Consider the following 12,575-nt stretch of genomic DNA (forward strand, 5'->3'; position numbering starts at 1 on the left):
CAATTTAATAGGAATTTGCGAGAGCAGTACCTAAAGGGAATTTTATAAAAAATAAAGAAACAGGGGTGCCTGGGTGGCTCAGTCGGTTAATGTGTGACTTCGGCTCAGGTTATGATCTCACAGTTCATGAGTTTGAGCCCCACATCGAGTGAGCACAAGCCCCGCTTCTCTCTCTCTCTCCCCCTCTCTCTCTCTGCCCCTTCTCTCTGCCCCTTGCTCACTTGTGCCCTCTCTCTCTCTCTCAAAAAAAATAAAGATAAAAAATAAACAAATTCATAGCACTGAATGTGCATACAGTACTGATACATGCTACAATATAGATGAGCCTTGAAAACATACTAAGGGAAAAAACAGACACAGAGTCCATGCATTGCATGATTCCATTTATATGACACGACTGTCATACACAAATCCATAGAGACAAAGTAGATTAATGGCTGCCTGAGGCTGGGGAGCATTTCTCCTGGGGAGTAAATTTGGAGTCACTGCTAGGTGGATTTCTTTTTGGAGTAATGAAACGTTCTAAAATTGGGGGTGGGCGTTTGGCTGGCTCAGTCTGCATATTCAAGAGTATGCAACTCTTGATCTCAGGGTTGTGAGTTCAAGCCCCACTTTGGGTGTAGAGATTACCTAAAAATAAAATCTTAAAAAATAAATAAAGTAAAATAGGGGGCACCTGGCTGGTTCAGGTGATAGAGCATGTGACTCTTGATCTGGGATCATGTGTTCAAGCCCCACATTGGCCATAGAGATTACTAAAAAAAAAAGAGAGAGAGAAACAAAAGTGTTCTGAAATTGATTGTGGTGGTGGTTGCACAATTCTGAATATACTAAAAGCCATGAATTGTACAAGCTAAATGAGTGAATTGTACAGTATGTGAATTCTGTCTCAATATAGATGTTAACCAAAAACAGTAAATAGGAAAAAAAAAAACTCTAAGTAATCTAAAAGGTGTGAGCAATTTTAAATGATTTTGAAATGCTAGATAGTAGAAACAAACTAAATAGCAAAAACAACCAAAACAATTTTTTTTTTCAACATTTATTTATTTTTGGGACAGAGAGAGACAGAGCATGAACGGGGGAGGGGCAGAGAGAGAGGGAGACACAGAATCGGAAACAGCCTCCAGGCTCTGAGCCATCAGCCCAGAGCCTGACGCGGGGCTCGAACTCACGGACCGTGAGATCGTGACCTGGCTGAAGTCGGACGCTTAACCGACTGTGCCACCCAGGCGCCCCCCAAAACAATTATTAAAACCATTCACATCCAGGACTGACCTCCCCTTGAGTCACCATATTAATCAAACAGCCTTTGGTTCCACAGGGCATGATGGACTTGTGTGGTACGAGATTGCTATGGCCTGAATGTCTGTGTCCCCCAAAATCCATAGGTTGAAATCTTACCCCCATAAGGTGATGAAATTAGGAGGTGGGGCCTTTAGGGGTGATTGGGTCATAAGGGTGGAGTTTGCATGAATGGGATTAGTGCCTTATAAGAGACACCACCGAGCTCCCCAGTGCCTTCCTCCATGTGGGGACACAAAGACAGCTGTCTATGAACCAAGAAGCAGGCCCTCACCAAACACTGAATCTGCCTGCCCCATGAACTTGGACTTCCCAGCTTCCAGCATGGTGGGAGATACATTTCTGTTGTTTATAAACTATTCGGTCAATGCTATTTTGTTATAGCAGACAGAACGGACTATGACAGAGGTCAAGTAGCATGCATGCAGCCATCCTAAGACTGTCCCAACACACTGAAGGCTTCCAACCAAGGGGCACAGGAGAAAACTAGAGGTGCAGCCTTTTTCCTAGGGAAGAGTATGTACACGGGAGGCCTACCCTGGATTGGGACCCTCACCATGTCTTAAAGATGCATGGAATTTCACATCAAAATCCTGCATGCTTCCCCCCCCTCAGTCAACCACCCCTCCCCCCAATCCCATGTACCAATATGAGCCAGAGCACAGCAGCAGCTGCCTCCTGTGTAAGGGCCTGGGTGTCCGGGCTCTTCCAGTGTCCCCACCCCCACTGCTAACCTCACTCCTGGGTGGCCAGTCGAATTTGCTTTACCTGCCTGGCCCCTAAAGTAAACCCCTGTACCCCACTAAAGATCCCTAAGGAAGGGGCGCCTGGGTGGCTCAGTTGGTTAAATGTCCAACTCTTGATTTTGGCTCAGGTCACAATCTCCCTTTTGTGAGTTCGGGTCCCAAGTCCAGATCTGCACTCCTGGCATGGAGGCTGCTTGGGATTCTTTCTCTCTGCCTCTCTCTCTGCCTCTTCCTCACTTGCGTTCTCTCTCCCTCCCTCTCTCTCTCTCTCTCTCTCAAAATAAATTAACTTAAAAATTTTTTTAATTAAGAAAAAAACATTTCTAAGGGAAATGCCTGCTCCTTTGGTTTGGAAGAGAAAGAAAGAGGGGACCGATCATCTTTTCGTCTTTAAAAAACGTTCTTCAATTCTTGGCTAAATTTAAAATATGAATCATAAAAGCAAAGGCATGGTGGGGAGGGAGAGACAGGGGACAAAAACCCCTCTCTGGAGGGAAAAAAATCTAGATTTAGAAACTACTAGGTTTAGGAACTGGGTTCCTCAAGCCAGGACATCAGAGAGTATTTAGGGGGTGCTTTGTGGTGACCGTTGGCCGTTATACTTTGGTTTCAGTTTTAAGCACATGGCTTTTAAAGGGACTTTCCCCAGCGGAGCAGGAAGAGCTAACAACTGGAACAGTCGCAGAACAAGGAGCAAACTTAGCTGAAAACAGCTGCTGCCTGCAAGCAATAAAGCGTGAGCGGCTGGAGTGTCGCACAGCTGCCAGCAGCTGGAACCAACCAGGTGACCATCAGGTCAGAGCCTCAGGACTTTACGCACACCGAACCCTGAGGTTTGTGAAAGCACGATGTCTTCCGTAGGGCGGGGAAAAGGAAATGAAAGCTAATATTAGGTTGAGCAGCTACTGGTGACACTAAAAGTTCATGCCAAGTCAACGTGAAGAAAAATGCCCAAAGATGGCCTTTCTGGGGGAAGATAGAGGGATCACTGAGATGAAATCAGTCAGGCCCACCCTCCCCATCCTGAGATACAAATTACCACCCCCTCTTCCTGCCTTCAGTTAAAAATAAGGAAGGGGGTGCTTTTTTTAAAAAGATAGGACATTAAAAAGTAACAGGTGGTCGGGTGCCTGGGTGACTCAGTCGGTTAAGCATCCAACTTCAGCTCAGGACATGATCTCACAGGTTTGTGAGTTTGAGTCCCACATCAGGCTCTCTGCTGTCAGCACAGAGCCCGCTTTGGATCCTCTGCCCCTCTCTCCCCCTGCCCCTCCCCTGCTCATTCTCTCTCTCTCTCTCTCTCTCTCTCTCTCTCTCTCTCTCTCAAAATAAATAAACATTAAAAAAAGTAAAAGGTGGTAAAAATTTGTCCCCTCAGATGCCCAGGTCCTCTCTCCAAAGAAAATATAAGTTTCTTTTGTTTCCTTCCAGAGCTAGTTTATATATGTACAAGCAAAATATATCATTTTCCTCTTTTTTTTTTTTTTTTTTTTTTTTTTTTTGTAAAAAAGGCAGCACATTAGAACACAGTTCAGACACTTGGCTTTTTCACTTCTCAGTATGCCTCAGAGACTGTTCCGGATCCTCACAGACTGAGTTGATTTTCTAGTTTGTATAGTATTCCTTTGTGTGGTTATACCATCTTTTTTTTATTAATGTTGAGCCTCAAGGTTATTTCCAGCCTTTGCAACTACCAACAGCGCTGCAGTGAAAAACCTTGTATGTGTTTAATTTCCTACGTGTGCTCAGAAAGGTATGTTCCCAGAAGAGAAAATGCTGGGAATATTTTGCTAGTTTTTGCCAACTTTACCCTCCCGTTTGCAATACAGGCCGGTGCACCAGGCATGAAGTGAGGCAGTGTCAACCCCACTGTTTTGAGAAACTGCACGGGTGAATGGGACCCAGGGTTGTGGGTTCCAGGCCCCCAAGGAAGGGTTGTGCCTTCCTTCCAAAGCTCTTCCTCTATTCCTTTATTATACAGAATCATCAAGTTCAGGATGGTCATTTTTTCAGTCTCTCTCCCCTGCTCTGTCCTGTGAGCCTCAAGAGCGAAGGCTGGGCCTTATACACCCTTGTACCTCTGACGTCTGGCCCAGAGTAGGTGATCAATAAATGCTTAGCAGATGAGTGAACAAATTAATAAATTGGGTTCCTAGGTTCCACCTAGGAAAAAGAATTGGAAACTACAGAATAGGTACTACGGCTATAACAACCTTAAAAGACTTGATTTCCTGCAATATTTCTGGGGGTATGGCGAGGGTGGGGGTGGGGGTGGGGTGGGTAGTGGCCCTTGTGCCTGTATTTCCCTAGAGAGATTAACAATTAAATATTGAAAATGAAAAGAGCCTGTGCCTTGCAGGTCTCCAGAGTATCTTGACTCAGCCAGCAGGCACCCCCATCCTTTGGGCCCACACTGACCATAAGGCCAGAGTCCCGGGTGGTGGCTTTGTGGCACCACATTTTCATGAAATGCGGGGGTATTTCCAGAGCTGCAAAGTGCCAGGCACTGTGCCCTGTGCGGTCTAAGCTCCACCCTGGTGGGATTTCAGAGTGTTGCCCCCGCTACCCATAGTGAACATTTATTGTTTCTGCTCCTCCCTAGGACCCATCCCTCCTTATCCAGCAGAAGACATTGCTGCTGGCCTTGACCTCAAAGATGAGTTGAGGAGCCACCAAACAACCATACTGGCCTCATTAGAATGACTCTCGGGCTGTTGCAGGCCCCTCTATAGATAAAGGCTTGCTCCTTCTGGCTGAGCTTGGCTGGAGAGGAATGGGCAGGAGCTGCTACAGCCACTTTTTGCCATCCCACAGGGAGAGCTTGCTGAGAATACAGCCTAGAGCCAGGAAGCAAAACTAAATCATCAATGAATCAAGGTCCTGACATTTATATCCAGCCATGGCTAACGTTAGATCCAGCCCATGGAATTTTCACTTATGTGAGCCAATAAATTCCCATTTTTGCTTAAACCAATGCCTGCCAGGCTTCCAGTTATATGCAAGAAAGAGTCCTAAAATGTGGCCCCTCTAAGTATAGAGAACGGATCACATGAGAGACGTTTTTTCACAAGGCTGCCAAAGCCCTGAGCATCTGGGGTCTGGGCATTTAAAAGAGGCCCCTTGCAAAGATTAAGAGAAAGGATTCCTGGAATACGTGGGTGGTACGGAGACGCTAAGGAAAGCCAGTAAGGGGCATTCTACACTACACTGAGACACAACAGATGTAGAAGACACAGAACAGGCCTGACAAAAGCCACGCCTACATCTAGGGCCTGTTAGCCTGGCCCAGGAGTAGGACTGGGGGGTGGTCACTCAACCCCTGCCACAGCGAAACATAATCATAAATGATTGTTATTAGGGTGCCTGGGTGGCTGTCAGTTGAGTGTCCAACTCTTGATTTCAGCTCAGGTCATTATCTAACAGTTTGTGAGTTTGAGCCCTGAGTCAGGCTCTGTGCCAGCAGTGGGAAGCCTGCTTGGGACTCTCTCTCCCTCCCTCCCTCTCTCTCTCTGCCCCTCCCCTGCTCTTGCTCTCTCTCTTTCTCTCTCTCTCACTCAAAATATATAAAATAAACTTACAAAATAAATGATCATTGTTGTTCTGTGTCACTATACAATAGATAACTGCACAATCTTCCTTCTTGTACCTGTTTTTCTTCCCCCATCCCCTGCCTTGGTTTATGCCAGTATCACTTCCTGGGATAAAGATATATTTGGAAAAAAAAAAAAAAAAAAGATATATTTGGTTTTTGTCTTGGATTCCTGGTACACAGCGGCTAGAACCGTTGGAATCTCTAAAGTAATGCGTGTCTTTTGTCTGCTGATGAACTGACTAGGGGCTGGGAGTTCCTAGAATGCTTCAGGATGGGGTTTGGAAATGTTCTGGGTTGGTGAGCACATTGAAGTACTCAGAGAGTGAACACCCAGAGAGGGCAGAGAAGCTCCATGCCACCCCACCCAACCCCCTAAAACCTTGCCCTATGCCCCTCTTCTGTCTGGCTACTCCTGAGTTGTATCCTTTATAATAAACTGATAAATCTAAGTAAAGTGTTTCCCTGAGTTCTGTGAGCCATTCCAGCAAATTACTGAACCTGAACAGGGGGTTGTGGAAACCACCAATTTAAAGCCAGTTGGTCAGTCACCATTGGGAACCCGGACTTGGAGTTGGCATCTGATGTGGGAGCATCTTGTGGGACCCAGCCTCCTTACTGCCTCTCTAACTCCAGGTAGAGAGTATCAAAATTGAATTGAAGTGGTTACTGAGAGGAAAAACCCACACACACTGGGTGTCAGAAGTATTGTGAGTAGAAGCAGTTCAGACCTCCCTGACTCCCAAACCAGAAAACCCCTCTCATTGCCCACCTTCCCACTAGCCCTGCTCAATCACTTGACAAGTGTTGTGTATTGGGTATTTTATTTTTATTTTATTTTATTTTATTTTATTTTATTTTATTTTATTTTATTTTATTTATTTTTTGAGAGGGGGCCAAAGTGAGTAAGGAGCAGAGAGAGAGAGAGAGAAAGGGAGAGAGAATCTCACAAGGGGAAGAGAGAGAAGCGGGGCTTACCCGAAGTGGGGCTCGAGCTCACTCAATGCAGGACTCAAACTCATGAACCATGAGGTCATGACCTGAGCGGAGGTCAGATGCTTAACCCACTGAGCCACCCAGGTACCCTGTATTGGTTTTATTATGACAAAACTGAGGTTGTTTTTAAGAATAAAGCCATTTTGATAGAAGAATAAAGTAAGCTGTGTCAGGAGGTCACCATCTCATCTGTTGTCACTGATAAGCACTCAGTAGGTCAGCTCTTGTGGGGCACCCCTGGGGGCTTATCAAGTAAAAACATACAAAGAAGCAACTATGTCAATGGGACATTTAGACTATAAATACTGTGCATTTGTGAGGACCATCCCAGTGTTTGGTCTGGCCAAAGCAACTCTTTGCTGATCTAAATAGCTCTCTAAAGACCTTGGGGCATAAAAGTGACTCCTTTACCTCTTGCCCAACACCTACACCAGCATTCCCTAGAAACGAGCTCTAGCAACAGGGGACTCTGACTTCCATACTGGCACCCGGATGTCAGCTCTCTGGTTGGCTAAGTCATCTCTCCTATAAAGGTATACCTGAACTAAATTTGGACTTTATTCTTTTCATCCTCCCTTGCCTGGAACAATAGTGCGATTAATCTATAATTGGTTTTTATGCCACTGGCTTGTGAAATTCTCACAGTGAACCTGTGTTAAATAAATTGCTGGCAAATCTGCCTCAAATAAAACAACCTGTTAACCTAATTCAGCTTCCCCAGCATCTCTCATCTCCCCGCTTCACCTTTCATTCATCCTTTTATCTGTTCAGTCACAGGTATTTACTAATCCCTTTCTCTGTGCCAAGAGAGGGCTTACCCGAAGTGGGGCTCGAGTTCACCCGATGCGGGACTCGAACTCATGAACCGTGAGATCACGATCTAAAGATTAATGAAACCTGGCCTCTACCCTAAGAAAATCACAGTCTAGTGGTAAGTCAGAAATCAAAATACAGTCATAAAGCAACGGGATTCACATGGAGACACAGGGATATACAGAGCCTCATAGAGCCCTGAGTTGAGGTCTTTGACCCAGCTGGGAGTGTTAGGATCTAAAATGTCAGTGAACTTTTCTTGGTGGAGGTAATGACTGAGTTTTAAAAAATTTAAAGACTGAAGGAGAACTGGCCATGCCAAGAGGAGGGGAGGGAACATGGCAAGCAGAAGGACAGCTTAGAGAATGGCCCAGAGGTGAGGGCAACATGGTCTAAATGCACTCATCAGCTGAATCCAGGCTCATGTCACTTCCCGCCTGGACAAGAGATGATTGATGGCTCTTCCCCCACTCCCCGTGGCCACCAGAAAATCTTCTAAAGCTCAGATGTGACTTCCTGTCTCCCTTGCCTACAACCCTCTGCTGGTTCCCCTTCCTGACCCACAGTCTCTCAGCCTCTCTGTTCATAAACTTCTTAGGATGACTTTGACAGTATTTCCCATCTCTGAACCTTCATCTCTGCTCTTCAGTCTGCCTGGAATTTCCTGTCTTGCCTTGGCTGATGTGGCAAACTCCTATTCATACTTCAGAGTGACTCAGATGTGACTCAGATGTGACCTATCCCACAAAGAGCCCCTCCCACTTGCACTCCCCCCTGTGGCGCACCCATTCCATAGCCGGACACTTCACCTATTTACTAGTCTGCGTCTTGTTTCACCTGCCGGGGTACAGACCTCCTCCACCCACCACCTTCAGCTCTTGGCTCACGCAAAAGTGCATCTAAGGACCTGTAACATTCCTGACACCCTCCACATCTAGAAGGAGCCCGATGGCAGGGGATTGTTGACCAGGGAAGGCCTGCGTTGAGGCTGATGCATCTGTCCCCAACTCTGCCTCAGACCTGGCTCCAGATTCAGCCTCATGCTTCCCAACCAAGGCTCTGAGCTGGCATCTCAACCAAATCTGCCTCCCCTTTGTCCATGGATCCATCTAGACTCCCACTTATAACCGTAAGATTCTGCAGCTCAGACGCAGTGTATTGCTGATTGTGTGGCCATTATGATTGTGAACTTGTTACATTTTATGTAGGATACATGTTATGCACCTTATGAATAAGACCAGTAAAACTCATTTGAATCAAAAAATCTCAATTGAATTTTATTATTTGTTTGTTTGTTTATTTTGAGAGCACAAGCAGGGGGAGGTGCAGAGAGAGACAGACAATCCTAAGCAGGCTCTGTACTGTCAGTGCAGAATCGGATGCAGAACTCCATCTCAGGAACCACAAGATCATCACTTGTGCCGAAATCGAGAGCCAGATGCTTAATCAACTGAGCCACCCAGGCGCCCCACATTTTTTTAAATTACAAAACCAAGGCTCTTTCCGTGTACAACAGTCAAGTAAGGAAAAGTACCCGTCTGCCCCAAACTCCCCACTTCCTCAATCCTAATCACTCTGTGTGTTACTGTTAACAGGTGGGTGTGTGTCTTTTAAGGCTCTTTTTCGGGCCTGTACAAGTGTGTGTGTAATTTTGCTCTCCTTCTTCCTAAAAATATACATACATATATATATAAATATTTAAACTTGATGGACATCTTTGTCAATACACATAATTCTATTAGATCCTTTAACAGCCACATGGAAGGAATTCGTTATGTCAGAGGTCAGCAAACCATGGTCTGCAGATCAAAGATGGCCCAACACCTAAATGAAATTTTACTGGAACGCAGCCACGCCCACTTATTTACATATTGTCTATGGCTGCTTTTGCACTAAGACAGCTGAGTTGAATGGTTTCATCAGAGATTCTGTTGCCCACAAAGCCTAAACCGTTACCATCTGGTCCTTTACAGAAAAAGTGTGCCAACCCCTGCAATCTATGGCTGTACCAGGCTTTCTTTAGCAATCCCATATTAATAAAATTTAAATTGTTTCCCTCTGCTCAGTATTACAAACACTTCCACAACTGACACATTTTTTTGGTCAGCATTACACCAGTTGATTACCACTGTTGGTATCAGTGAGTGAGAACACGACCAAATGTGAACCCAATATGTCCACACAAAAAGATGACCTTTAAAAAGGGTCTTCAGGGGGTACCTGCCTGGCCCAGTCAGTAAAGCATGTGACCCTTGATCTCAGAGTCATGAGTTCAAGCCCCAGGTTGGGTGTGGAGCCTAATATATACAGACATACAAACATACATACACACATAAAATGAAAAGGGTCTTCAGGTTAACAGACCAGGTGTCTGAAGAGGGGACTCCAGGATTAGGAGCAGTTGCCAAAGTCCTGGAAGCAAATAGCCACACAGAGATATATGATCTTCATGATAAAGAACGAGGACAGCCACCAAAGAGCATCAAAAAACACTCTTGGGTCCAGGGTGAGGTGAAAATAAAATATACATACCAGCAATCAGCGGCCTACTTTTGATGATGGCAGGACATAAAGGAGCTCAACAAAAGAAGGGAAGGAAAGAAATTAATAATTACCAACTGCTTGCCAGACACACGAGCTGGGCACTCAATATGTAGGCATGGTATTCCAAACGTTAAAAAAACATCAAGGCATGGGCATCAGCCAATCGGAACAGATGCAGACCTTAAATAACCAGTACTGCTGATCTGAGCCACTGAATATCCTGCTGCCCATATTTAATACTCAATTTAATCCCCACAGTAATATGCCACCTGACAGCCAAGAAAAGCCCTTTGAGGAAAAACATCAACCCACACAGAATTCCTCTTCCTTTGAGGAAGCCTCAGGAATATTCCTCTTCATTCTAACCACTGATGGCAACTTGAATAAGCAATTATCAGAACTCGTACACAGTCTCAGACTGTACCGGGGAATTTGGTTATGTGTGTATACGGTTAAAATCACATAGTGTTTTAGATAATTTTCCAAAGAAGATATATAAATGGCCAACAAACCTATGAAAAGATGCTCAACATCATTAGTAGAAAAGTACAAATCAAAGCTGCAATGAGGTATAGCTTTACACCCAGTAGGATGGCTACAATAAAAAGATGGACAGGGGCACCTGGGTGGCTCAGTCAGTTGAGCGTCCGACTTCAGCTCAGGTCACGAGCTCATGGTGTGTGGGTTCGAGCCCCACGTCGGGCTCTGTGCTGACAGCTCAGAGCCTGGAGCCTGCTTCGGATTCTGTGTCTCCCTCGCTCTCTACCACCCACCCCCACCCCGGTTGTTCTCTCTCTTTCTCAAAAATAAACATAAAAAAATTAAAAAAGATGGACAATAATCAGTGTTGGCAAGGATGTGTGTGTGTGGACACTGGAGCCCTCAGACATTTATGGCAGGGAGGTAAAATAGTGCGGCCACTGTGGAAACAGTTGAGCAGTTCCCTAAAAAGATAAACATAGAGTTACCTTCCATATGACCCAGCAGCTCTACTCCTATGTGTGTACTCAAAAGGAAGGAAAACATGTCCACACAGAAACCGGACACAAATGTTCATAATAGCATTAATTCAAATCGCCAAAAAGTGAAAATAACACAAATGCCCTTCAAATGATGAAGGGGGAAAAACAAAAGGTGGCATATCCATAAAATGGAATATTATTTAGCCATAAAAAGGAATGAAGCACTGATACATGCTATAATGTGGGGAAGCCTTGGGGTGCCTGGGTGGCTCAGTCAGTTCAGCATTTGACTTCGGCCTAAGTCACGATCTCACAGTTTGTGGGCTCGAGCCCCACGTAGCAGTTTGTGCTGATGGTGCATAGCCTGCTTGGGATTCTCTTTTCCTCTCTCTCTGCCCCTCCCCCACTTGCACTGTCTCTCTCTCTCTCTCTCTCTCTAAGTGAATAAATAAACCTGAAAAGAAATGGGTAAGCCTTGAAAACATCATGCTAAGTGAAATAACAGACACAAAAGGCCACACACGGAATGTGTGATTCCACTTTTTAAAGTTTTTATTTATTTATTTTTTTAGTAATCTCTACACCCAACATGGGGCTTGAACTCACAACCCCAAGATCAGGATTTGCATGCTCTTCTGACTGAACCAGCTAGGTGCCCCTGTAGGATTGTGTTTTTATAAAATGTCCAGAATAGGCAAATGTAGAGGCTGAAAGTAAATTGGTGGCCAGGGGCTAGGGGAGGGAAAAATGAGAAGTTACCGCTAATAGATACAGGGTGATGAAATGTTCTAGGATCAGATAATGGGGATGGTTACACAACTCTGTGAATATACTGAAAACTGCTGGATTCACCCTGTAGAAGGGTGAATTTTATGATATGGGGATAAAATTCTCTTAACAGTTACACAGTTATACCAGTGAACCGTATTGATCAGTGCTTTGCCTTAACATTTCATCCCAAAGCTGTCTCTGTACAAGAGAGAACATTTGTTTCATTTTGGTGCACCTCACCTAAGCCCTCATTCCAGCTAATCTTGCTAGTTCCTTTCTGAAACCAAGCGTTCTGCTCGGCCCTGTTGCTAAGGGGACTGCTTCAGACTGTGTTCTCCCATAGGTCTTGCAGGCCCCGCACCCCCCTTCAGACCAAGCTCGCTGGTTTTCTTTCTTTTTTAATGTTATTTATTTTTGAGAGAGAGAGACAGAGACAGAGTGTGAGAGGGAGAGGGGCAGAGAGAGAGAGACACAGGATCCAAAGCAAGCTTCTCGCTGAGAGCAGAGAACCCAGTGTGGGGCTCGAACTCACCGAACCATGAGATCATGACCTGAGTCAAAACCAAGAATCAGACACTTAACCGAGTGAGCCGCCCAGGTAACCCTAGCCAATTTTCTTTCTGCACATAGTGTCTTCTGCCACCCTCATGGGGACAAGAGTCAGCACCACTGGATGGGAAGAAAGAGAGAAGAGAGGGAGGGAAGGTAGGAGGTGGGGAAGGAAGGTCCCAGGTCACTGAAAGCCAAATCTTGCTCTTGACTTATTTATTTTATTGGTTTGATAGTGTTATTATTTATTTATTTATTTATTTATTTATTTATTTATTTATTTATTAAAAACATTTTTTT

The 12,575-nt window shown here is 45.0% G+C and overlaps 1 long non-coding RNA gene across 3 annotated transcripts in view; it reads right to left on the reverse strand.

Moving 5' to 3' along the window:
- Positions 1–12,575, reverse strand: part of LOC122497095 — a 36,356-nt gene that overhangs the window by 9,503 nt on the left and 14,278 nt on the right. The window contains exons 4-5 of one of the 3 annotated variants that reach the window (XR_006301027.1): positions 9,982–10,026; positions 8,843–9,861 (exon numbers count right to left, since the gene is read on the reverse strand). The exons of 1 other annotated variant lie outside the window; for it this stretch is intronic. This is a non-coding gene — a long non-coding RNA (uncharacterized LOC122497095). Of the gene's footprint in view, positions 1–8,842; positions 10,027–12,575 lie in introns of those variants that run through there. One more of the 3 variants, XR_006301026.1, reaches the window with a different exon arrangement.

The sequence above is a fragment of the Prionailurus bengalensis genome, chromosome A3 (genome assembly GCF_016509475.1).
Source record: "Prionailurus bengalensis isolate Pbe53 chromosome A3, Fcat_Pben_1.1_paternal_pri, whole genome shotgun sequence".
Lineage (NCBI taxonomy): Eukaryota > Metazoa > Chordata > Mammalia > Carnivora > Felidae > Prionailurus > Prionailurus bengalensis.